At 42.5% G+C, this 26,779-nt stretch overlaps 1 pseudogene across 1 annotated transcript in view; it reads left to right on the top strand.

Annotated features, from left to right (window-relative positions):
* Positions 1-286: 286 nt before the first annotated feature.
* Positions 287-26,779, top strand: part of LOC147718318 (nicotinamide N-methyltransferase-like) — a 64,102-nt pseudogene continuing 37,609 nt past the window's right edge. The window contains exons 1-2 of the transcript XR_015309968.1: positions 287-447; positions 10,876-11,083. The product of XR_015309968.1 is annotated as a nicotinamide N-methyltransferase-like (transcript). The remainder of the gene's footprint in view (positions 448-10,875; positions 11,084-26,779) is intronic.

Below are 26,779 nucleotides of genomic sequence, written 5' to 3'. Positions count from 1 at the left end.
GTCATTCCTTTCCAGAAATGTGGGAAAATTCTGCTGTGTAAGGTGTTTTGTCATGGTTGAAAGTGTTGCACTTGGAAAAAATTAAACACTCAAAGGCAGCCACATGATAAAAAATGACTGTAGTCTAGGACTATTGACTCAAAGGTAACAGTGAAATTGAATTTGAATAGTTGCTTATATAAACATATTTCCCTCTGTTTGAAGATCATTTAAAAGTAAAATTTCAAGCTATATAGCACGAGTACAAGTAACACAGAATGAAGGCAGGAGGAAGGCAGGAGGAAGTTACTCCAGAGAACATGGCCTCCAATAGTAGCCTGAAGGAACTCCATGAAAGATTTCTTGATACACACAAAATGAAGGGGAGATATTTGGTAGAAGAATCTGACTTTTTTGATGATTCAGTTATTCAGCTGTTTTCTAATTTAATCAAAATCTTCTCATCAGGTATGTACTTCCCATGTCCATGCTCATCCATAGACAGCTGCAATTGTGTAATTCTGTTGGCAGGAGATACAATCAGGGGTGTTCATTTTATCTGACATAGATATTATGTCCCAACCACTTGCTAGTTATACTTGTTATGGATTGTGATGCATCAGTTATGATTGAAATTGAATTAGAAAACATCTTAAATTATTATTAGAATGTCTCTATTTTAATAACATGTTGCAACCACCACAGAGGAACAGTAAATAGTTCCCTACATGCTCTTCATCCTCCTGCTCTCCTCTGTATTTATTGACCCATGTTCATAATACTGAATTATGGCATAGGACTGTGTACAATGTCTACTTACCTGCTATTAGGAAGCATCCAGGTGTATTGTGCACAAATGTGCATGTGGATTGTTAAAAGATGGCTTTTTTGATGTCTGAAGGACTTAAAATGCATGTTATCTACATTATTTATGAATGTCATATATCTGCCAATTCTTCTAAAAAAACTATTCTCCTGAATTGCATTTTCAAATGTTAATGACCTCCTACGGTAGCTACTATTAGGGCTAGTTATAATTTAAAGCAGTTTGACTAGAAAGACATATAGATTAAATACATTTCGTTAGTTCATGAAAATCATTACAAAACCAAAGCATAATAGGTAAAAGTGCAAATCAATTCTTATATGTCACTGCCCTAAAAAAGAAATTTAGAAACTCATAAATCAAGTAGTCAGGTTACGATGTAATAACATTTCTATATTTAATACAATAATAGCAAAAAATAATTAAATCAATTGAACAAGAAGCAGTTTCCTTACATAATACATATACGTAACTGATCTAGTCCTTTCACACACCCTCTAAGGCCCAGTCCATTCCTGACACGGACACAAGGCATAGCTGTAAAAGTGGGGCAGAATTTTATTGACTGTTATTGACACAAATGGATTTTTGCACATTATGGGCATTTCCATCACAGAAATGTAATGAAAATGTGTGATTGTACATTGATTTTGTGGTTTTCATGGTGTTGTGGGTAGGAAAACCTCATAGGATCCATACACACCACCTGAGAATCCCCTGGAAGTTTACTTTTCAGAAATGTGTATGGTTGGTAGCATTCTGTTGGTGGGGGCTAAGCAGGTCTCACAATACCACAACTACCCTTATAACTGATCTCTTCATGGAGGTGTCAGCAGAGCTGGGGCCCAACATCTTCAGCTGCCTACAGTGCAAAAAAAGGATTGGCTTTCAGTGGAAAAATGTGATGTGTATATTTTATATTTTGGATCCTTTTCTATGGTGGACACTAGGCCTACCAACAGAAATGAGGTAACATTTTTACTGGAAGACCTGGTGGATTGCTGGGAGGTAGGAAATGTGTGCCTCTCCAAATAGTCCAGAAGTTGTCCCCACGGAAATGTGAGGAAAATGTGTTTTTAGTCAAAGTTTGAGGTTTGCAATCTCTTCTGGGTAACAAAATATGGGGAGAGCAATGCAAGCCAGCACCTCCATGGATTCCCCTAGGTCCGTAGTTCCCAAACTGTGCGCCGCGGCACCCCGGCACGCCGCTATGAGGTGACAGGGGCATCACGCTCACAATTTGGGAAAGTGCACTTAGGGGTCGATTCCGATTCGGGAAAAACCGCTCCGAATAGCTGTTCGGAGCGTTTTTCCCGTACGAATCGTACCCTGCAACGTCCCCCGTACGTACGACGAAGTACGATTCGTACCAGGAGCCGTACTCCGTACGAGTTGTACAAGACACCGTACGACTCTAATCTCCGTACGATTCTCCCTCGGAACCTGCTGTACGCGACATCTGTACGGTTCGCGGCTGGTTTTTACGACCCAGCAAGTACGATACGTGTTGGGTACGCACCGTACAACCCTTTTTCTACGGGAGCTGAAAACAGCCGTAAAAGCAGAGTTCGTGCCGAAACAGGTACGGAACGCCCCCCGGTACGGTGCGTATCCCCCATGATCGCAGGGGTACACACCGTATCCCTGCGATCATGGGGTGTACGAGCCGTACCCCCATTGTACGATCGGTGTACGAGCCGTACCCCCATTGTACGATCGGTGTACGATCGGTGTACGAGCCGTACCCCATGTACGATCGGTGTACGAGCCGTACCCCATGTACGATGGGGGTACTGCTCGTACACCGATCGTACATGGGGTACGGCTCGTACACCGATCGTACATGGGGTACGGCTCGTACACCGATCGTACAATGGGGGTACGGCTCGTACACCGATCGTACATGGGGTACGGCTCGTACACCGATCGTACAATGGGGGTACGGCTCGTACACCGATCGTACATGGGGTACGGCTTGTACACCGATCGTACATGGGGTACAGCTCGTACACCGATCGTACATGGGGTACGGCTCGTACACAGATCGTACAATGGGGGTACGGCTCGTACACCGATCGTACATGGGGTACGGCTCGTACACCGATCGTACATGGGGTACGGCTCGTACACAGATCGTACAATGGGGGTACGGCTCGTACACCGATCGTACACCGATCGCACAATGGGGGTACGGCTCGTACACCTCATGATCGCAGGGGTACGTGCCGTATCCCTGCAATCATGGGGGGTACGCGCTGTACGGGGTGTATGTAATCGTGCGCTTTTCCGTACGAACCACCCTTACCTGAAGTGGACCGTACAAATCGCGTCCTGATGCCCCGGTCCGGATCGTACTCGTTGGGTCGTACGGCGTGTGTACGAGTCGTACGGTTCACAGTCTCAGCCTTGCAATACGTACGGATCGCGACGATTCGGACGGATTCACGGAATGCGGATCGTACTACGCAACTCGGACGGACGGGTACGATTCGTAGGGAAAGGGCTACGAATACGAATCGTACGGTGGATTTTTTTACCGGATCGGAATCGAGCCCTTAGTGTCAGCTGTAGCGCAAATTACGTGCCCCCTGCACCCCCTGCATAATCTGAGTAGATAGTTTGGCCCGAGAGTACTGGCGCGTCTAATCGGACGCCTTGATGAGCCTTGGAATGGCTCCCACGCGCCTCCTGATTAAAGAGTCTCCTGTAACGAGGGCGTGCTCAGACCACCACAGCTACGCACCAGAAATGCAGAGAACAGGTCTGCCTGATAGACGGTGATTGAGTTTGCATCAAATGATTGTCGAACAAGGGAAGTGGTTAAAAAAAATGTTAAATGAAATGCAGTTGCCCTGAGGTAGGAAGGCCTACCAATGGCACTCACTGCTGAGAACAAAGTGTCAGGTTATCTTGGGAGACCATCATCTCGGGACCCGCCAGTGTCTCTTGCATTTTAGATTACCGGTCGCTTTAGAAAGTTCAAAGTTTCTTTTTTAATGCACTCACTCTTTATAAGCGCTCCTTTTGTTTTGTTAGGAAGACACAGGAATATATTATCACCGCAGGATGTACACTTCCTTACCGATTATTATTGCTAGTGGTTAAAGAAAACCACGTTCTTCGTATGTGCGGAAGGGGAGCATGCTTCTGATGAGTAAACGTATAATTGCAGTCAAGAGCACCCCCCCCCCCACCACAATTTAGAAAGGCAACCGTTCTTGTTTCTGGATCTAGTTCAGGCAATATGGAAACCCAGCGTCCACCCCTAACCAGATAAGCTATGCTAATGCAAGGAACCATCCTGTGCTTAATTTGTAAAATATGCAGTGCCGGGGCCCATGTGCTTAGAAGTCCATGGCTGGTGCTACTGAAAGTCAGGGTTCCAAATAGAAAGGCTGTGTAGTCTGTTTTACACTCGTATCACCAGCATTATTTTTACTGTAAATTTTACAGGAAAAATAATGCTGGTGATACGAGTGTAAAACGGAGGTTGTGCTGAAGATCAGCATGGTACTTGATTAATGATTTGACTGTGAAAAGGCAGGCTCCAGGGAGCGAGTAAAAGTTTAAAAGCACAAATTGTACTTTTGCAGAAGAGGGACAATTAGTAAAGTAAACACTTTCTGCAAATGCCAGCACAGATTCTAATCTAGGCAAATCACTTAATCTCACCAGTGCTGTTAAAAAATGAATGATTATAATACCTTCATTGCATCCCAATTCCTTTAGGTAGGTGACAGTAAGTACTCCCGAGGTTGTGCTTCCATCCCCCCCAGCCCACTGGTAAAAAAAATGGTGGGGAGCCACGGCCAACTACCAATTAGGTCAAGGGAGCCACGGGTCAAAAAAGTTTGGGAACCACTGCCCTAGGTGTATATTTAAAGAAATGTACAGGTTTACTTTGTTTTCCTAGGTGCAGGATGAGCTAGGGTCCAAAATACACAGCTACCCGCAGTGCAAAATTAGTGTTAGTTATAAGTGGAAAAATGTGATGTGTACATGTTGTGCTTTTGGTCCTTTCCTGTCACGGGTACTGAGCTCACTCATACAAGTGAGGTACAATTTTTATTGGGAGACTTGGATTAATGATGGGATTATGTCGCTCCCGCAGATTCCAGATATTTTTCTTACTGTAATATGGGGAAAACCTGTGCTTTTAGTCAAAGTTTGAGGTTTGTAAGGGTTCTGGGTAAGAATAGCTGGTGCGAGTCACTCTCATCACCCCATCCTAGATCCCCCTGGGTATCTAGTTTTCAAACATGTGCATGTTTGCTAAGTTACTCTAGGTGCTGGCTGAGCTAGGGCTCACAATTCACAGCTATCCACTTTCCAAAACAGTGATCAGTTTTACTGGAAATATGTGATGTGCCCATGCTGAGGTCTGGGCCCTTTCCTGTCATGGGCACTAGGTCAATGCACACAACTGAGGTGCTATTTGTATCAGTAGACATGTGGGAACACACAAATGTACAACATGTGTTACTACCAGTTTGCTTTCTATGCATTTGTGCCTTCAAAATGCAAGCCAGTGTGTAAGAAAGAAAACATTTTGAAAAATGTCCACTGAATCACATGGGTACCCACAAACTCAGAGATGTACATATACCCACTGTTCCTAAACCCTACTAAAGGTATTTATGTCAGAAATGCATAGGTTTCCTTGGTACACATTTTTCACTCTTTATATTTTATCACATGAATTGCTCGGAACACAAGAAAAAACATTGAAATGTGCAGCTCAGTTTTTGGCTCAGGCTCCTTTACAACCTTCAGACCCTGTATATCCCTAAAACCAAAAGCATCTAGCAGTCGTAACAGTTTATCTTGAAAAGAAGATACAGATGAAAACATGGCCACAAACGGCTATTTTTTCCTACTTATTTTCACTATTGTTTATTTTAACAGTTATGACCTTAGTAAGATGTCTGACGGACCGCAACCGGCAGGCTGCCGGTAGCCATCTGTACCACATCTAAGGCATTTCTGACATGGAAAGTTATCTGAAAGAGACTTTGGGGGCTCCTAGCAGGGCCCACTTCCCCCTAGACTTCCGCTGTGTGGTCTGGGGACACATGTGGTACCCCCAAACACCACATGGTGCCTGACACACGATGCATAGATGTCTTGAAACATACCCTTTACCATTGCAGCTTATGCTGCAGCCCTTTTCTGGCCACAGCACAATCGGCAATGGTAAAGTCTATATATATCTGTCATCCATGACGGTAGTCACATCATATTATTGACAGTGGAGCCACCGACTATTAGTAGGATAGTTCCACTCCTGAAATGTAATAAGGCCTTTGGTTTCTTTGGGAAACCCTTTAGGGATGTACACAATGACTCCTTTTTGAATTCAAAATGTTGCTTACTTTTCAGAAATCTATAGCTTTATGGGATCACCCTTGGATTTCAGTCCCATTTGCACCACAAACTGGATGTAGGTTGATAGCCAAGAATTAGGAAAAATGGGCTACCAGGTGAACCTTCTGGCAGGAATCTAGACTGGAGGAGATCTTAGAAGAACTTCACACTTAAGTAAGTAATCTCCTGATGAGCACTGACAGCCTAAAGAGCATTGCCTATTGTCTCCTTTGAGAGGCAGGCAGCCATGTCTTGTGGTGTCAGTATGGAGAAATGGGGCCGTGTGAATTGCAGTCTATATTCACTGTGAGAGTAAGCGACCAGGAGCTGGTGCAAGTACAGTGTGAGCTAGATTCAAAAGTCATTTTGTTTTTTATCCCAACCACTGGGAAGCGCCATCTTAATTACAGTCTTAGATGTAACTGTCTCTTCATCTCATAGTCTACAAGTAGGTTGCCACCTGACTGGTAGTGTAGCTCTACCACAGGTAACTGAACAGCATGAGCTGCTGTCATTAAATAATAAATACAGACAATAATGTAGCCAATATTTCTATAACTGCCCTATGTTCCTAAAAACCTGTAGTCTTTCTGTCCCTGCTTGGTCTCAGAGTTGGCAGCATGTTAAAGAAAAATATATACATTCAGAAGGCCTGATTCACAAACTACCCTCTGTAGTATTGTAGCACTTCAAAACGTACTATAATAGGTACTAAACAGTGTACATTTTGCCTACACTTGCATTGCAGAATTCTCTGTCCCGATTTAGGTGTTTCTAAACATGTAAATATAGATTTTAGTTGTAAATGTAGTTGGGTCACAAGGGAGTGAGGAGGGAAAGGAGGCAGATTGACCAATAAAATTAATGGGATTAGTGAGATGTAAGAGGGGTTTAGGGAAGATCAGAAAGGGATTTAGGGAGGGACTTCACCCACCCTCACAAGACTAGGGCAATTGCCTTTTTTGGGGGTAGAGACATATAGATTACACTTTTGAAGTATGTTTACACTCAGAGTTTTATGTATTTTTGGATGGGTTGAGTCTGTTAGTGTGAAGGACACAAGAAGCAATATGTAACACTGTCATAGTGATAGTTTGTGAATACATAATACAGAGAGGAAGAATGCGAAGCAACACAATTGTATAAAATGAAAGGTAAAAAAACAAGTGAAGAAGGAATGAAAGAGACAGGAAAGAGGGAAATATTAATATGAGATAGAGTAGAGAGTAAGATGAAAAAGGAAAGCTATCTCAAAGGGAAATAATGTGTTCTGAGTAATTTAATAACAGCATCACCACTCTGTAGATAAGTATGTTATCACTGAAAGACTAGTTAAGAATTGGGATTATGTAGTGTTGCTGATGTTTCTCCTTGACAAAAGAGCCAACTCCATCTACTAGAGACCTGAAAGGGTCAATGATAGGGGACTTGTAGGAGGCTGGCTCTCTGTAGAGTGTACTAAAATGAGGTACACTATGTAGAAAGCCCAAGAATCCACAAGAAACGGTATAGTTACCCAATAGATAGTTCTAATGCTCTATTTGTGGTAGTGTGGAAAGCATTTAGGCTTATCTTGGGGTCATGCTAAGCATTTTTTTGTCACACAGAGTCATGAAGCAAGGACTACAATCAAGAATAAATCTGAGAACAATGTTGCATAAGAATCACACAATCTTTATATATTTTTTTAGAAGAAAGACTTTAAATTGGAGATATACTTTGTAGAGGTGTAATATACTTAAATAAATACATTGTAAACTGTGTACTTCTGTATAAATCTGCAGTTCAACGTATGCAGTACTTTAAGTATCTACACACTCAGCCCACGATTTGGCTTTTGGAGGTCAAAGTTCACTTACAGAATTCAGGCCACAAGTGGGTTGCAGACATATTACCAAGGTTGCTGCTTTTGTCATCGAACCCACCAGCAAGTATGTGTGGGCTCTCAGGAGCAGGGCTGTTGTCAGCATCTATCACTGTGATGAGAGTATCCCTCGAGGTGGTGAGTAATGCTGCAATTCCTTTACAGTGATAAGTTATGTCGACACAAGTGCGGTTCCTCAAGCACGATAGCTCTTTACCAGCAGTCGCAGGGGACTAAAGCCTTTAGCCCAAAGGGAGGTTCTTTGGCAACTGGCAAGGATTGGAAGGGCACCGGAGTTTCTTGGAGGTCTTGCAGTTCTCGGGAAGCACAGCCAGTCAATGTTCCAGCTTTCAGGATTTTGCCAGTTTCTTGCTGCAGCAGGGACCAGTTCCTAGTCAGTCAGAGGTTTTCCATCATCTTCTTTTGGTCCTTCGAATATGAGGTTAGGTTCTCAGGGAGCCACCTAAATACCTGTGGCAGGGTTGAAGGGGGAGAAAGAGGGGCACGGAGACCAGATCGTGGAATATAGGGTTTTATTTTTATAAAGGTTTTCTTCCTTCTCAACGAGGTTCTTTCTCGTGCCAATATTGCAGGGTTAACTCTTTGGGTTCCTGCTCTGGGTCTGGGCGTACTTCTGTCTTCGTCAGAGTCCAGGACTTCATCGGTTGCTCCACTGAAGTTCATGCTGAACCCTAAAGAAAAGAAACGAGGACTGACGTTAGGAAGGGGATTTAATACATTTTTCCCATGGGGTAACCGGGGAGTGCAGGGATCACCGTGTAGCAATTCTCTCTCTAACGTGCAGGGTGCCGGGATGTTAACGTTATAAATTTGTTCTGTCTAGGCGTTGTCTCCCCTCCTCCCGAACCACCCAGTAACGCGCTGCTGTACCTGGTGTAGCCACACTCCCTGGTGAGTGTGGCTGGGCGGCTCACGGTATCGTTGGCCTCCTGGCGTCTCTCCCATCCTGGACACGGGCCGGACATTCTCTCCGTCTTCTTCTCCGGTGCCGAGTGCACCGCTGCTCTCTTCCGCTTTTTCTCCGCTCCTACTTGCTGTACATTTCACACCGGGCTGTCCTCCTCTTTCCGACCGGCATTCGGTGACGTCACACGCCGAGTTCGGTATTTCCTCAGTATTTACCAATCCTATGGCAAACACGTCAGCCTGGGGTGTGGCCTCTTCCGTAAATGTCTCCCAGTTAAAGGAGCCGTTCTTGGAGCTGTCGTCTGGCCAGAAACTCCGCGAGTCCGTATCCTGGTGTGGGGAACAAGAGGGAGGGTCACCGACATCACAAGCCCACCAATCCTTGTTACGTGTGTCTTCCAGTGTAGGTAGGGACTCCCCGCTACACAACCAAAGTTAGGGGCGTTTTTAGGGAGGCTAGGTAGTTGCCAGAGGGCTACTAACTGGTGTAGTACCTATGCTCTCTTTATACTCACCCATATGGAAGGGCGGTCATAGCCTGATTTCAAATAGGCTACTAACCCATCTTCGATATGGCAGAGAGTCAAAAGTAGGGTCTACCTCGGCTGTCCCACCTGAAAGATGGAACGGGGGGTAGATGCACCTCTTAATTTACCTAATTTTCCCACCAGTCCTCCTGCAAAAAGATGCAGCAGGATTGGTGGGTCACCATCTGCTTCTAACAGCAGGGACTAAGGAACAGGGTTCAAAGGCGGCAGGGCCTTTGAAGCTCCATTTTCTGCTGTAGCAGATCTAGAACGGGGGAAGGTGTGACCTCCTCTGCCCAGAGCAGGCATTGTCTCCGAATCCAGAGAGCTCTGGCTCTCTATTCAGGGGTCTAGAAACATGGCAGAATGGCTTCAACTTAACAGGAACCAGACCAGTGGTCAATAGGTTTCAGGGTATCCACTAGGAGGATAATAATAAATGAATCACTGTGATCAGCTAGGATTTTTAAGGGGAGAGATTTTGTGCCAAACATCACTTGCTACAGTGGAGCCATCATGAGACTAGGAAACTTGTAGTGACAAGTATCCAGCCCATGTGCGCGTAATGGCTTCTCTGTGCCCTACAATGCTCCAGTATCGATTGGACATTTTAGGTGTGCCCATGCATGAGATATAGTGCTTGTGATATAGTGTACCCTGCCTTAGCACTATTAAGGACTTCAAGAGGGGTGACTTACCTATACCTCAAGCAGTGCGGGGAGAAATGGCACACAAGGCGGTATGCCATATTGACTCTTCAGTTAGTCCTGCACATGGACACGCAACCTGCAATAACAGTGTCACCTGGTCTAGGTGAGGAGTCCCTAGGTGACCTTCTGGCCTCAGGCCCTAGGTACCAGGGGCATCATTTTCTAGGGACTTACAGGGGAGACAGAATCTATGTCAATCATGGTACATTTTTGGGGAAAGAGATCCAGTGGCATGTCCTGGTTGGCAGGACTTCAGTGCACGTACAGCTTGAAGTCACATCAACATCAGGCAAAACCTGGGGACTACTCATGCAAAAGAGGCACCTTCCAATAGGACCCAAAACTTACCCATCCTGACCGAAGATCGTTAATGAAAAGTATGCAAGAAAATGACACCTTTCATACCTTCCCACCACCCAGACACTGCAGCCATATCTCAAATGGGAGGCTGTAGAGTCTTGACCCTAAGGTAGATCCGAGGAGTTATGAGGGTCAAAGCAAAGCTGAAGAGGGAAAATGGTAAACTGATGCTTCCTAAGTAGACAACAACATGCAACATGTTAATATTATTGATGAGTAAAATGAGCATGTTCATTTATTCTCACTAGCTGATAAGGAACTTACATGGAGCTCATTAGCAATTTCTATTTACTCAAGTATGAATGTTTTTCTAAACAGGTGGTGTTAAAGGAGACTCCCTGATTGGACTTTCCTATGGCCCTTACATCTATTACACTCTTCCAGCCTGTGATTATTTCAATGAGATCACCTTTGCTTGTTCAGATGATAACTCCATCCAGGAGATACAGAAATGGCTGAAGAACAAACCTGATGCCTTGAACTGGAGTCATATAATAAAGAAGATTTGTGAGCTTCAGGGTAGTGGGTAAGGATGCAACTTTCTATTAAACACTTTCCTACTTTCTTTTCCTCTTCAGACTCTCATCTTCTAACCCTTCATAAAAAAATTGAGGATTATAAAGTGAAATAAACATGCCAAGGGATAGCTTAAGAATATGTAAGTGCAGATGTTACTGCTCAGATAGAAGTTTGAAAGAAGTAGAAATAATTTCTGGTCTTTCATGATACCCCGACTCTACTACTCACAATTCTATGTTCTGGAAGTTGCTGCCAGGACATGGAATCTGGCTATAAGAAATACAATAAAGCTACTGAAGGATGCTGACCTGTGGCTTCATCTTTTCGAGGCAACAAGTGGGCAACATTGATTTCAGATGTCTCCAGAGGTCTGTTCTGATGCTCTCCATGTTGCGGACTGACAAATTGAACATTTTGTGTGAGCAAGTCAATCAGCTTTCCAGTGACTATTTTCAATTTCAAGTTGTCTGATCAAGTTGGTCATTTAGTCAGTCTTATCATGCTGTTGTTATTGTACTGGTTAATGCGACCACAGTGGAATGCAAATCCATGCGTTCCACATTGTGACTACTACTGTCAGCAGGTGAGGCAGCACAGAATATACAGACCTAGTTAAGAGCAAAAGGCCACTTCATAAGGACAGGTTGCAGCTGAACTTTATAAACAATATTGTAACATCAACAAAAACCCACCTCACTAATATAATGAGTCAATCTAGCTCCTCCCATCTTTAAACCTCCTTTCTGATGTGTACACACTCCCAACCAAGATCCCACTCTCCCTTTCACTCCAATTACCGCCTTTCATGCCTGATCCCAGCATCCCTCTGCAAGCCCCTTGCTGCCAAGGACCCACTGGCAAGGCCCCAACCTTTCCAGATTAGTGTGTGATCCTCCCTCTTGACTGCCACACAGGAAAACCCTACACAGGTGTTTTTACTGTCCCCTGCTCCCACGAGTCCATATTCTTTGCCTCATTGGACATCGCTCAAACAGCCATTACTTTCCTTTCTTTCTAAAATAAGCTTTGTTATTGTCACCTAAAAGCCAATCTTCACTCCCCATCATTTTACCACCAGCTTTTTTGCCAGTTGATCACATATCTCTAGTAAATAAAATGGATTCCCTAAAAAGGATAAAAGGACCTCATCATGGTTGAACATTGCAAAAACCTCTTTTGTGATATCTCCATGCTCCAAGACACCTATGCATATATTTTGATACAAATGACTCATCTCCCCATTAACCTTCTGTCTGTCTTTCTCAATTGCAATCTATTTCACCATTTCACCCCACACCCTTCCCGAACAGGACCAGGACTGTGCAATCATCGCCAGACCTACTCTCATCAACTTAATCAAACCTAAACCTGACAGCTTTGCTAAATTATTCTCACCTAGATGAATACTCAACATAACTAAACAGGTTCTCACTCCCACCAACTCAGATGAAAGTAGTTGGCCCCATTTTACAGATGAATGCCCCATGATCCATATGGAAAAGAATGCCATAAATGCATCGGCACTAAGGACACTCCACGGACCGCTGATCCTGAATATCGACCTATCATCTAGGAGGGACAGCTTCATACGGAACTAATTGCCAATTGGGGCATCTGTTATTTCCGCTTGGATAACACATCGCCTTGCCATGTTATATCAAGAACACCCGGCGATTAAGGCTATCTTTAGGCTTAAATTCTAGTCCTGATGATGATTCGCATGATTTAAGAAGCGAATCGAAACACCGTCGACACTAATGAACACCTTATGCTAAATAGACATTTGAAATAATTGTAAAGGTGTTATGTTTTATTCCCTTGCGGTACTTTGCCACGATTAGATTGGAAGTACTGCGAACCTGCTTTTTTGCCTAAAAAAGCCCCTTTGTTTATTTATTTATTTATTTATTTATTTATTTATTTATTGGCATTTGTAAAGTGCAGCATTTACCCTGGGGTGTCTTGGCGCTGAATAATTTGCCGGCTGGTTGAAACTGCCTTGCTCTGATGATTATTCTATACCTGGAGTCATTTAGTAATTTATTTATTAAACAGCCAAGTTTTTAATTTTTTGCGAAATTGGAGTAGCGTGGGACATGCCCTAATGTCCTGGGGTAAAGTATTCCAAAGTTTGGAAGCCGCCACTACAAACCGTCGGTCTCCCCACATCACAGTTTTGGTTCGAGGTACCATAAGTTGGTTACTGTTGGTAGAGCGCAGTTGGCGTGTGGGTTGGTACGGTCGTAGGTGGTCTTTAAGGAACTGTGGGCCCTGTTTGTTTAGGACTTTGTACACAATGCACTGGGATTTGAATCTGGCTCTATTCTGAATCGTCAACCAGTGTAGTTTGGAAATGGCATTGGATAGAGGAGCAAATTTTGGAATTCCCAGAATGAGACGTGCTGCTGCGTTCTGTATAGTCTGCAGTTTTTTTAGGACTCTTACTTGGGCGTTGATAAAGAGCCCATTGCAATAGTCTAAGGATGTCAGGACTAATGAGCTCACCAGAGTTTTAATGGCGGTGGTAGGAAGATAGGGACTTATCTTTCGGATCATGCGCAGTTTATGGTGGGCAGCTGAGGCCACTTTGCTGGCATGGTCCATAAAATTAAGATGGTTGTCAAAAATTATTCCTAAGTTCCTTACTTTGGTCACTGGATTAGGGGGGGCACCAAAGGTTTGGGGCCACCACGAGGTAGGCCATTCTGGTGAGAGTTGCCCAAAAATCATAACTTCGGTTTTTTCCGAGTTTAGTTTTAGGCAATTTGCTGCCATCCATTCCCCTAGTTCTGTCAGTCCTCTCTGGAATGTTTTGGCTACTTCCTCGCCATCACCCCTTATAGCCAGCACTAATTGTGTGTCGTCCGCGTAGGAGGTTAGGCTCATCCCATGTGCCTTGATGACATTGGCCAGGTTTCTTTGTGTATCTCACTGTGTGTTCTGTGGGCCACAGGCTTGTGTCCCACCTTGTATAATATCTATATATATAAACATCTAAGCCTTGCCCGGATGGGCAAGACTTTTTCAAAATATAGTACAATTGTGTCTATTTTTCATCAATTTACCTTTACTTTACCTTTCTATGGACCGCTGTTGTTTATAGAGTACTTATCCCAAGGTCCATAGTTGACTTAATTGGGTTCCCTTGTTGTGGTAATACATAATTGGTCTAGCAGCACAACCTGAAACAAAAGGGAGTAACATATCAATTAGAGTTTCCCTGAATGCTCTTTTTGTGCATAATGTATTGTAGACAACAGTCTGAATATCCTCTCCCTAATCGCATATCCTCTTCTAGAGAGAAACTCAATTTGTTAACTTCTGATGCGGTCCCTAATTTAATGAAGTGCATAACAAAACATTCTACTTGTTCACCTTCTGGAGCTAATTTTTTCCCCACCTGCCAATTTGAAATCCTCCCAGGCTCCCATTGAGCATGATTTACCTCCTATTGCAAGCAACACAACACAGACACCTCTCCCCATCTGATTCATCTTAGATTTGCACTCGGTTAAAAACAATGTGTTCCTTGCCATTCCACGTCACTTGTTTTCCTTCCAATTTTACCTGCTAACACCCAAAACCTCAGAATTTCTAAAAGCTCCAGAAAGCAACCATAACATACACAAATTAAAACTTCAAAACTACTGAAACATATTACTGAGAAACGCCGTACCACCAACAGAAACATGGATATAGAAATAGGTTCTCCTTGCCTACACCTTCTCCTCTGCTCGTTAGCCAAGTCCTACACAATCCTCCTACCTTTTTTCCTGCATTGGGTTCATAACTACCAGAAATTTGCCATAAAAGGCAATACATGACAATGTGTCCCCTATTGCAGCTGCTGACCTTTCCTTCTCAATGTTAGACATAGAGACAAGGATAACATCCTCTTTTCAACATTCTTGTCATCCAAACTTCATTTTACTGCACCACAGCATAGAGGCTCATCCCAAGCTTGTCTGTAAGCTGACCTGGTATTCTGTACAAGTTAATTTTCTACCAGACTTAGAATCCTGAGACTCCCAAAGTTAGACTGGTACTATGTTCTTCATTGAATCTAATCCAGGTGCCTTACCACAAAATCTCTGTCATTGTAAACAAAACAATGCACCTGCAATGTTATTATTTACACCTGGTATATTTTTAAGTTGTAAATATAATGCTATGGATGAGGCAACCAAGCATAAAACATTGCAACAGCTTCTTGTCTCTTGCATTCTGACCTTTTACCACATTAAAAGTCACTATCTCATTCACTAAGCCATTGCCCCACAGAGCAAGAGCCATCAAAAGGGAAAGAAATTCAAAAAATGCAATGCTCCTATCCTCTTCCATCTACTTCTACTTCTGAGGCCACCTCTTAGAGCAGCAAAGTCAATCACAAAACATGCCAACCTATTTGCACCGCTGCATCTGAACTTTTTGGATCCAGTGACCACATTATCGCACAATTGAAATTCCGTAGAAAGAACAACCAAGCTTCAAGATCTGCTCTCACTGCAGCGGAAATCCTGATCCTATGATAAGGTAGTGTAACTCCTAATATCATAAAGCCTTATTTCAATAAAATGGATTTGACTGATCTTACCACTCTGCATGCGAAGTTCAAATGCCCCAGCAAATTTAGTACCTACTACAGTGCCAACTTCAGGGCTTTTGCCGCTTCCTATAGCAACAAAATCATCTCCTGTATCTTAGCCTGCAGAAATATGGCTTCACAATTAACGGTGTCAAGCACTTTTATATGGCCCCTACAAATTTAGTTAGACTGGGCATTAATTCAACAGAACTTCACAATATAGAGACTGATTCTACTCATATAGTCACTAAATATTGGTTTTGACTAGCTCACTGTACCGCATCTAAAACCCTGAACTTCCAGACTTATAGATGTTGTCAGTAATCATGAACATGAGCACACCCATTCCCAAGGGATTTGAGGAAACAGATCAAACTTGTTCGTTTGTCACTTTTGCATGCCCAGGGTGTCACAAAGAAAAGAAATAAGAAAACATGTTCAAATGTTTATTGAAAAAAATGTAATCCTTGAAAATAAAACCTGATCTTTGGTTATTAAAAAAATAAAAACGCATCACTGTTATATGTGTTATTAGAATGACAAAAACACAAACAATTCAATTATGTTAATTGTTCCAAATGCTAGTCCTATCTATCAATAATATCTCCATACTTGTGAGAGCATATTGTGAGTATCCTTCTACCAGACCTGTTGAAATGATCTAATCCCATGCCTTTGCTTAACATGTCAGGAAGCCAGCCTCAGTGCTTTAATATAATGCATGCACCCTGCCTTAGTGTGCAGGCCTGCACACTTCCCTTGCATGGTTATCTTCCTTCTCAGGATGAAGGTCGTGGCCAGCAGAGCTTCCTTACAGCACATCTCACAGCAGATTCCATGATAAGTCTGGCAGAAGTGCCTCACACCGAATTCAGCAAGGATGCAGCTTAAATATTAAAACACCTGCCTCATTGTACTGTGCCAGAGTTGAAGAACAATGTCTTTAGTTAGTCTGGAGAGAAAGAGTTGTCTCCTAAGAGCAAACAAAATACAACAAGGGCATTGTGTTCTAATCTGTGTGATCCTGGAAATTATTGTACAGACTACACGGCAACAATGTCTACCTAAACTAAATGCTTGTGTAGCACTTCCGCGTATTAGGAAAAAACATATGCAAATGAATATCCGTAAAAATCCTTGTGTTATATGTCAACACTTTGCATAAGCACACGCCAATAGCCATATAAAATTCCACATTAAAAAACATAAAAATAACAAAAAAAAACATGAAGAGAAGAATTAAAAAAACGACAACAAACCAATTAAAGAGTCTAGGAGGCATCTGAAGCAAAGGACGGCATCTCTGAATTGTCCACCATATCCAGTTCAAGAGTGTTATCAGGCCCATGAAGGAACCTGCAACCACAGGTAACACATCAAAAGAGGCCTGAAAAGCAAGATCCAGAGGACAAAGAGAATCATCACCAGCCCATTCAGCAGGAGCCAAAGGCAACAGCACCAGGAGGGCAGCCTCAGAAGAGTATCCAGAAGTCGAAGGAGCATCTGGCATTGGTGAAGGCCGCTTATAGTAGGCATCTTGCAGCAAAGGGAGCAGCATCACATGGCAGCACAGCTAATGTGATGCACAAGTGGATTTATACCTGGAGACTGCTAGAATTGTGTAGCAATCACTAGTTGGGTTCTCATTCAAAAGAGCAACACAGTCAGCTAAATACAGGCTGCACTCTATGAAACCAAAGAAGTTCTTGTTTAGTTCCAAATACTCTTCAAAATACTGTATCATTGGTTCACTTCAAATAAGTATGTGTGCTACTTCTACTACCATTTGGCCTTCTTGTGGGACAACCTTTCTGGAGCAACACAAATAGAACCAAAATGGCAACCAGAATGAATAAAAGAATTGGAATGCCACCAAAAATGCTTCAAAACAGAAAATGTAAAAAAGAGGGGATACCTCCAAGCAAATCCTGAAATATAAAAACAAATCTAGACGAAATCACTTTGAAAAAGTGTGCCACCCCAGCGGTGTTAGGAGCATTGAAAATATGATGTTCAATCTCATCAAAATGCTGTGGCAATGGAGTTCACAAAAGCGATTTCATCTCTCTTGGAGATCAAAAGGTTCTCGGCAGATGTAAGAGCTGCATCTTTTTGAAACAAAAAGGCTTTCAGCCTGCTTATTCAGTCAAAGTTAATTTGAGCATCAGGGTCCTCCGACAACAAGGCAACTTTTCCCGTAGAATGTATGGGAGGATATATTATATTCATGCAGCACGTCATGACCTTTGAAAAAAATAACTGCATAAGGGACTTGTGATTTATCCCACAGCAACTCTGGTTATTTAAAATTGAGTAGCTCCCATTAGAAAGCAACAACAAATTGAGACTTATACATGGTGCAGGAATTCCCATCAAATAACACTCAAGGTTAGCCATGGACACATTAAGAGCTCCATGAAGTGCTATTTCTTTAAAGACCAAGGAGTGACCCAAAGTAGTTCCACACTCACTCTTGTGCATGCATCTGTACCAAAAAGGGAGAAACCAAGCCTTGTGTAAAATATGTGCACCCATCCCTTCATATCTGCCTATTTGGGATTACCTAAGACAAGACGTAAAATGAAACCTTGAAATAGGAAGATACATGAAACCATGAATGAGCCAGATGGCAGATAGGGCTTCAGCTACAGTAAAAGTCTACTTTTCTTAATATTCAGTATTAAGCATAGTGTAGGTTGCTTCTTTCTTAGCTATTATTTTTAGCATGTGTGCCAAATCATATGACAAAAACAATTCAGTTGCATTCAAATACTTCCATGACACTTTATTTGATTCGTCCAACTTAATTGCAAACTCAATCTTAACTGACCATGGCCATGTTGAAGCATCGATATGTTATATTGTAAGATCTCAAATGCAGATGAAACAACATTATTCAATGAATAAATATGGATTGATGGAGTAGTCATGCCAATTATTGAGAAAAGCAAAAGCCTTGTCTGAGTTTTCCTTATCAATTCAACCATTCAGCAGCTTTTGGTCATGACAGTTTCCAAATTTAACTATATGAGGCATACATAAAATATTTAAAATGAGAAGATCTGGGACCCAACACAACATCCTGTAAATCCATATTATCTGAAAGGAGGAGTACATGGTTTTTAGTTTCTGACACGGTGGAATGTTCTAAGCATTACTGGCATAATCTTCCCACACTATAGGTAGTAACCCCCCCGAGTGTTGTGACTGAATATACCAAATGTTTGGCCTAAACTCTGTGGAAGAGTTAAATAAAACCAGCAGTATACCCAGTGGTATCTACTGGTCATAGTAACCACCCATCTGAACCAGAAGGAGGAGAATTATATGTTCCATTCTGCACCATTTCATTAAGCTGCACTTCTTGGAAATGAATGAACTCTTGCCAGTTATCAAATTTCACTACAATGGGAATGCTTGGTGTATTTAAATGTTTAACGTTGCCCGTGTCAAGACATGTCGTCTGTTCTATTGATCTGCACAAAAAGATCATTTGGTGCAAGATCAGACAAGCCCTAAATAAAGCATCAGTGCCCTGTTGTTTAGGAATTGTAGACTTATTTTGTGGCTATGAGTATGAGTAAAGTTTTGTACAAACAGTATTGTTTGAGGGCAAATTTTGTTAAGCCCCTACCTGCAGAACTCCAAAGTGTGGCGTGAGCCTTTCTGGCACCTAGGACTTTCTGAATTGAGGAAAAGCTTTCCAGCCTCAGAGAACAGCAGCCCAAGCTTGCTGATTGGCTCCCTAGCTCTCAGGAAACCCTGAGCCCTCCTCTCAAACCAGATCAGACCTCTTAAGGGCTTATTGGGTGAACACTAAAATAATCACCTCCATTTTGTGAGCTGGACTTTCCCTGTGCTCAAGATTGCAGTGAATCAAGGACCATGAGGTGGATAGAAGGCAGAATTGTGCTGTCTCTTTACTGAAATGTAAAATGCTATTTGCCTCTACCTGTGTTTGCATCATTTTCACCTGTTTTGCTTGTGGTTGTTACAGTTTAAAAATTGAAGTTTTTCCTGCTTGTGAGTGCTTCATTTTTCACCTGTTCTGTTTAGAAATTTGCAGTTTTTACTTGCCCGTAACTGTTTCATTTTACCTGTTGAATTGTGGGCTTTGCTGTCCAAAACCTGTTGCATTTTAAACTGCCTGTGACTACCTGATTTTCCCTCCTAGGTTCTCCCTTGATCAGTGCTCATGCCTATGTGTTAAGCATTTCACCCCAGCTCCCATTTTGTCTTAGAAAGTGAGTGAAACCAGATTAACCCCCATTTCCTCCTTAACAACAGATATATTGTACATCAGAGACTGAACAGAGCGTGCTCTGAGACAGCAGTAACCTGCTGTTATTTGTTTAAGTTGTATTTTCTAGGGATTATAAACTCGGTTTGTGGCTAGGAGAGTGAGTAAAATTTTGTACAAACAGTATTGTTAGAGGTCAAAGTTTTTTTATGCCACTAACTACAGAACTCCAGAATTAAGCGTGGGCGTAAAATCCATTTTGTTCACGGAATTTGCGATTTATGGCAAATTCACAGTCCGCGAATCGCGCAAATTTGCCCAAAAATCCGCACATTTGCAAGCTGCGAATTATTTTGCTTGGTCGCGCTTGAAAAATACAATATCGCGTGCACGGCGTTGACTTACCGTGATTCTGAGTCCGCCGAGTTGTTTTTCTCCCGGTTTGCATGTGCTGTGCCATTTTGGATCTTGCTGCGTGATCGCGCCAGAGGTTTTCGAACGCAGTTACGTCATCGCTGCTTGCCATCTTCCACAGCGAGAGTTTGACAACGGGAGTACGTCATAAGGGCCCACGATCACGCATTGCGGGAGTAAACAATGCCGAACACATAGATGCGGCGCACAGCTGCCTTCCAAGGGGAGATTTGAACAGCTGGCTTTCCCGAAATTGCAAAAATTGCAATTCTGCACAAGAAATCCACCACAGGAAGTATAAACCTTCAGATTGACATTTGGCTGCACTTTTCTTGGGGAGGGAAGGGTGGGAGGAAGGAAGTGCCCCAGAGTCTCCAACTTCCTGTTCCTGTCCAGCAGGCTCCTCCAAGTGCTTTGTCCATGTCCTGGTCACTTTTGATTTGGATCTGGAGCTGGAAGGATTACTTTTTGTGGCTGCTGCTGGATATTTGTATTTGAGGACTTTTTGGACTTTGGAGTTTGGATCACTTTTGGACTTGAGATTTTACAAGTAAGTTGGTGTTGTTTGTTTGGGGCATTGCAATTGCGGCAACTACAGTTTTAAAACTTTTTTCACAACTTTAAACAAATATATATTGTGGGTAGCCACAGTATCCAGTAGGCCCAGGGTTAGTCATGGGTGCATGATACAACTGTTTCTGTGATTTTTTTTAACTTAATTCTCATTTATGTCATGGAATTTTAGCTCATAGTTATATGTTGATTTTCTTTTAATTTTGGGGTGCCTGAAAAGCCCCACTAGCCAGTAGACCCAGGGGTGGTGAGTGGTGCATGGACCAAGTCTTTCTGTGGAGTGTCTTTAATTTAGACATAATTGAGGGCATGGATGGCATTGGATTGTGGTGATTTTTGTGTGTTTTCCTACTTTTGGGGGTGTTGTTGGGTCCTGGCCATGTGGCTGGGGCCCATTTTGAGGCCTGGTCCAGGCAGGGCCTGGCCATGTGGCTAGGGGTCAAGGGCCCATTTTGAAGCCAGGCAGTTAATTGCAAGTTTTATATAGCACTAGGATCGACTCCCGGAGGAGTATCTCCGCGCTTCGACCGCTGCGAAACCCTTCCTGGCTTCCCTGAGAGATGGTCCCTTAATGGGTATCTCCAGGGTGAGACCAGGCATCCCCGGCGGTCTGGTGGGGCCGTTAGTGAAGATGAGGCAAGCTAGTGCCCAGAGTTGCCGAGTGCGATCGCTGATCAGAGTGGGCACCGAGGCGAGAGAATTATCGAGTCCGCTGACCCTGGTCCAGAAACCTGCCGCGTCGGGAATCGAACCCTGGTCCCGGGCCGTCCTCTGCTCTCGGGTCTGCCGCCTCTAACCAGTGAGCCACACTACTAGGCAGTGTGCTCAGGCCTGCACCCAGATTGCCTTGCTTTCTTCCATTAGGCCCAGGGGTACTCAGTGGTACATGTACCAAGTCTTTTTGTGGGGTGTCTTAAATTTAAACATCATTGAGGGCATGGATGGCATTGGATTGTGGTGATTTTAGTGTGTTTTTCGACTTTTTGGGGTGTTGTTTGGGCCTGGCCATGTGGGTGGGGGCCATTTTGAGGCCTGGTCCAGGCAGGGCCTGGCCATGTGGCTGGGGGTCAAGGGGGTCATTTGATTAATCACCGAAAACTGAGTTGCGATACTCCTGACAAAAAGGAATTTTACTATTTATGTCTTTTGCAACTCTTCAAGCCGTGAGTTCAGAATGCTGAACGACAAAATTGAGCAAGAAGCTACAATTGCAGCTGAGATTGCTGGGGACAGTTCTTAAGATAGTCAAACTTCTGCTCCGTTGAGTCAGGATCCACTAGGAAAACCAATTGTCAAAATTAAGCAGCAATTGACATGGATAAGGTGGAAAGAGCAATGTATCAAGCTCAAGAAGATGTAACAAAATTAGGAAACTTGGAAGAACAACTAAATGTTGAGCAGAAACAAATATATGACCAAGTGAGAAAACAGATTGACCATGGATTACTTCATGAAAAGAAAGAGTGCTCTTGTTTATCATTTCAACCTATCTGAATGTACGTGAGCGGACAAGCTGGAACAGGAAAATGTTTTTTAATTGAAGTAATTACAAGTTATCTACAGAAAACAACTGAGTCGCATTTGTCTTGTGTTGTCACTGCCCCATCTGGGTTGGCAGCATACAACATCAAAAGAATTACATTACATCGTTTACTGATGCTACCTGTGGAGCATGACAACTAATTGGAACACCACAAGCTATCTGGAGAAGCTTGTTGTGACATTTCAAGAGTCTTGAGGAAAATTAAACTTCTCATTATTGATGAGATAAGCATGGTATCAAACTTAATGCTTGCCTTTGTGCATTTAAGAATGCAGAACATTCTTAAAACAGAGTATGGCGTATTAGTCTCGATTTATTTAAGGCAGAGACATTTGTACTATGTCCTCAGATTCTGTTAACTGTACAAAGTAGCATTCATCGATGTTTGTGTCGAGTAGTACCTTCGATCTACATTGCAGACAGCAGGGTTCACAACTTCAATTCAGCTTTGGATGTAAATTTGTCTTCAGTATTTGTGCTGAGAACTGCCTTCAATCAATTCTGCACTCAGTAGAGTTGACAACTACATACCAAGAGTGTCAGCACTAAAGAAAACATTCAATACAATCTTGATTTATTTGAAAACAGAAACAATTGCACAATGTCCTCAGATTTCCTTAAAGTTTGAACAGTAGGAAATTCAGCCTTCATGTATTTAATGCAGAGACAATTCTATTATATGTCTTCACATTTTGTTTAAATAAGTGACAAAAAGCATTTGGCTATGTCTGTGTCAACAACTGCCTTCAATCTACACTGCAGACAGCAAGGTTCACAACTTGAATTCAGTTTTACATTTACACTATGAACAGCATTCAAGTTAGCCTTGATTTATGTAAGGCAGAGACAATTTTGTTAATGGATGCCACAAAAAACGTTCCTCAATGTCTGTAATAAGTACTGCCTTCAAATGTACACTGTGATCAACAGAGTTCACAACTTGGTACCAGAAGTGGAGTAGCACCACAAACAACATTGAATTCAGTCTCAATTTATTTAAGGCAGAGACAATTGGACATGACTTGATTTATGTATGGCAGAGACAATTTTGTTAACGGATGCCACAAAAAACGTTCCTCAATGTCTGTACTAAGTACTGCCTTCAAATGTACACTACGATCCACAGAGTTTATTACTTGGTACCAGGAGCGCATCAGCACTACAGACAACATTGAATTCAGTCTCGATTTATTTAAGGCAGAGACAATTGTACTGTGTCCTCAGATTTTGTTAACTGTGACAAAAAAGCATTAATCGATGTTTGTGTCAAGTAGTACCTTAGATCTCCACTGCAGACAGCAGGGTTCACAATTTGAATTCAGCTTTACATCTACACTAAGGACAGCATTCAAGTTAGCCTTGATTTATGTAAGGCAGCGACAATTTTGTTAATGGATGCCACAAAAAATGTTCATCAATGGCTCTACTAAGTACTGCCTTCAAATGTGTACTGTGATCAACAGAGTCTACCGCTTGATACCAGGAGCGCATCATCACTACAGACAACATTGAATTCAGTCTTGATTTATTTAAGGCAGAGAAAACTGGACACAACTTGATTTATGTAAGGCAGAGACAATTTTGTAAATGGATGCCACAAGAAATCTTCCTCAATATCTGTACTAAGTACTGCCTTCAAATGTACACGGCGAACAACAGAGTTTACCACTTTAAATGCTTTTCTTGATACTTATGTAACTTTTAACTGATATAAAGTGCAACATTATTGATCCGTATGTAAAGCGCTCTGTTTCCTTTGGGTCTAGCCAGCGCTATATAATAACCAATTAATTAAATATGTTCCCATTTAGTACTCTTTCTCTGTTTGTCTACTTCCCGAGCTCCTATTAACTCTCCCCTGAATCTCTCCCCTTGCTTGCTACTTTGACTAGCCCCCTGTCCTTTGTGCCCTTTGACTAAGCACTCCTTCTCCCCTTGTTGTGGAAAGATCCAATATTTATACTCTGGAGTCTCAGCAAACCCGCTGAGAGAGTCCACTGCCCCAAGGTGAGCCACTCACAGCTGAGGTACGGTATGGCACCCCTTGCCAAAGCACTCCCTCTTCCCTTTTTGGGGAAGGATCCAGTATATATGACTTGTAGTCACAGAGACTCCTCTGAGAGAGTCCACTGAGTAAAGGGAGCCTACGCAACAGAGATAGAGAAGTGATACCACTTACCCTGGGATCACAGCTTACTGGACTTTGGACGTTGCTTTGACTGATCTACCGGTTTGTGTCCCAGTCGCCCTTCCCCTCCTCCTTCCATGCTGTGTTCTTCACCCTCCCCTTCTCCTTCCAGCCTTCATTACCTGTTTACTTCCCAATCGCCTACCCCCTCCCCATAATCTTTCCCCTTGCTTGCTTTTCCCTTATATATTTGTGCTTATTGTTTATCTCAACCTTACAAGTAACTATGTTGCCATGCTCTAATAACTGTGTAACCTTTGTAACAATGTAACCTGTAACCATTGATCTGATGTTCATGTAAAGCTCTCTGATACCTCCGGGTCTATCCAGCGCAATATAAAACCTTTTAAATAAATGAATAAATAAAATAAATAAATAACATGGAATTTAGTCTCGATTTATTTAATGCAGAGACAATTGTACTATGTCCTCAGATTCTGTTAACTGTACAAAATAGCATTCATCGATGTTTGTGTCGAGTAGTACCTTCGATCTACATTGCGGAGAGCAGGGTTCACAACTTTAATTCAGCTTTGGATGTAAATGTCTCTTCAGTATCTGTGCTGAGAACTGCCTTCAATCAATTCTGCGGTCAGTAGAGTTGACAACTAGATACCAAGAGCTTCTGCAATACAGAAATCATTCAATACAATCTTGATTTATTTAAAACAGAGACAATTGCATAATGTCCTCAGATTTACCTAAAGTTTGAACAGTAGGAAATTCAGCCTTCATGTATTTAATGCAGAGACAATTCTACTATATGTCTTCAAATTTTGTTTAAATAAGTGAAAAAAAGCATTCATCTATGTCTGTTAACAACTGCCTTCAATCTACACTGTGCAGGGAACGTACAAGCTCAGCGCCAAAGATACTACTTACTTAGTGCACCATAAATCATCACAAAGAAGAGTGAACAGTTTTATGTCGCAGTGAGACATACTGTCCCTTTTAAATGGAATTGATGCAGAATTCAATTGACAAAAGACATTACTTCAACTACTGTGCCTCCCCCCGACCATGCATCATCACAGGGTACATTCAAGCTCAGTGCCAAAGGTATTACTAACTCAGTGCACCAGAAATCATCACCACGTGACCGTATTGAATGAGATGACTTATTTATAAAAAAATATATCATACTTTTTAGAGATATACTTCAACTTACTTCTGTGAATTGCTACCAATGCATCCTGCTTGGACCATGCATCATCGCAGGCGCCACAGAACTTTGTTGCTTCAGATGCCACTAACTCGTTCCACCACTTATCATCGCTGCGTTCACACCCACTAAATTACCAATATTGTGCAGCTGTAATCAATGTCACGTAGTCATGGGCTATTGCTAACCGCTGCCTCCTGCCATCACCACATGGCCGTATTCAGGCAGAATTTACCTGATTCTTCATTCATTACGTATAAAGTGCATTTCCAAATAAAGTACCCTCCCTCAAACCTACACAAAATTGCCTATTGCCCTTAGTAAGACAGAATCACAACACAAAAACATTACTACCAGTACGTCCTGCTCGGACGACACATCTTCACAAGCTCCAGAAAACCTTGTTGTTTCAGGTACCACTAACTCAGTGGAAACCAAACTAAGTATAACACCTACTTCATATTCTGATTCAAACTCAAGGCCCTTTATAGAGCCTTTTTGTTGTAGCAACTACCCCGGCCGAAGGCAGTGGGAAATTTGAACACTTGCTGCCTTTCTTGGCTGGGGTTATCAATTATTCTTCAATTTCATATTCTGATTCAAAGTCAAGGCCCTTTATGGGGCCTTTTTGTTGTAGCTACTACCCCGGCCAAAGGTAGTGGGAAATTTGCGCACTTGCTGCCTTTCTTGGCTGGAGTTGTCAATTATTCTTCTTGTAATTCAAATTCAAAGTGTAGGCCCTTTATTAAGCCTTCTTGGTAACTACTACCCGTGAATGGCAGTGGGTAATTTGCACACTTGCGTCCATTCTTCCGTCCTTTGTACCGCACAGTGAATGTACTTAGTGCACTTGCATTGCATGCTTAGAAGTGGTAGCCGTTTCTGAGGCTTCCACTGCAGAATCCGACGCACAGTCTGTGTAATGAGCTGGGTATCTAAAGATCTACTTCCCTTACAAGGCAGTGGCTACTTTGCGCACCTGCAGCCTTTCTAATTTT

This window comes from Lissotriton vulgaris, chromosome 4_1 (genome assembly GCF_964263255.1).
Source record: "Lissotriton vulgaris chromosome 4_1, aLisVul1.2, whole genome shotgun sequence".
In the NCBI taxonomy this organism is placed as follows: Eukaryota; Metazoa; Chordata; class Amphibia; order Caudata; family Salamandridae; genus Lissotriton; species Lissotriton vulgaris.
This window is presented reverse-complemented; position numbering and strand designations above follow the sequence as displayed.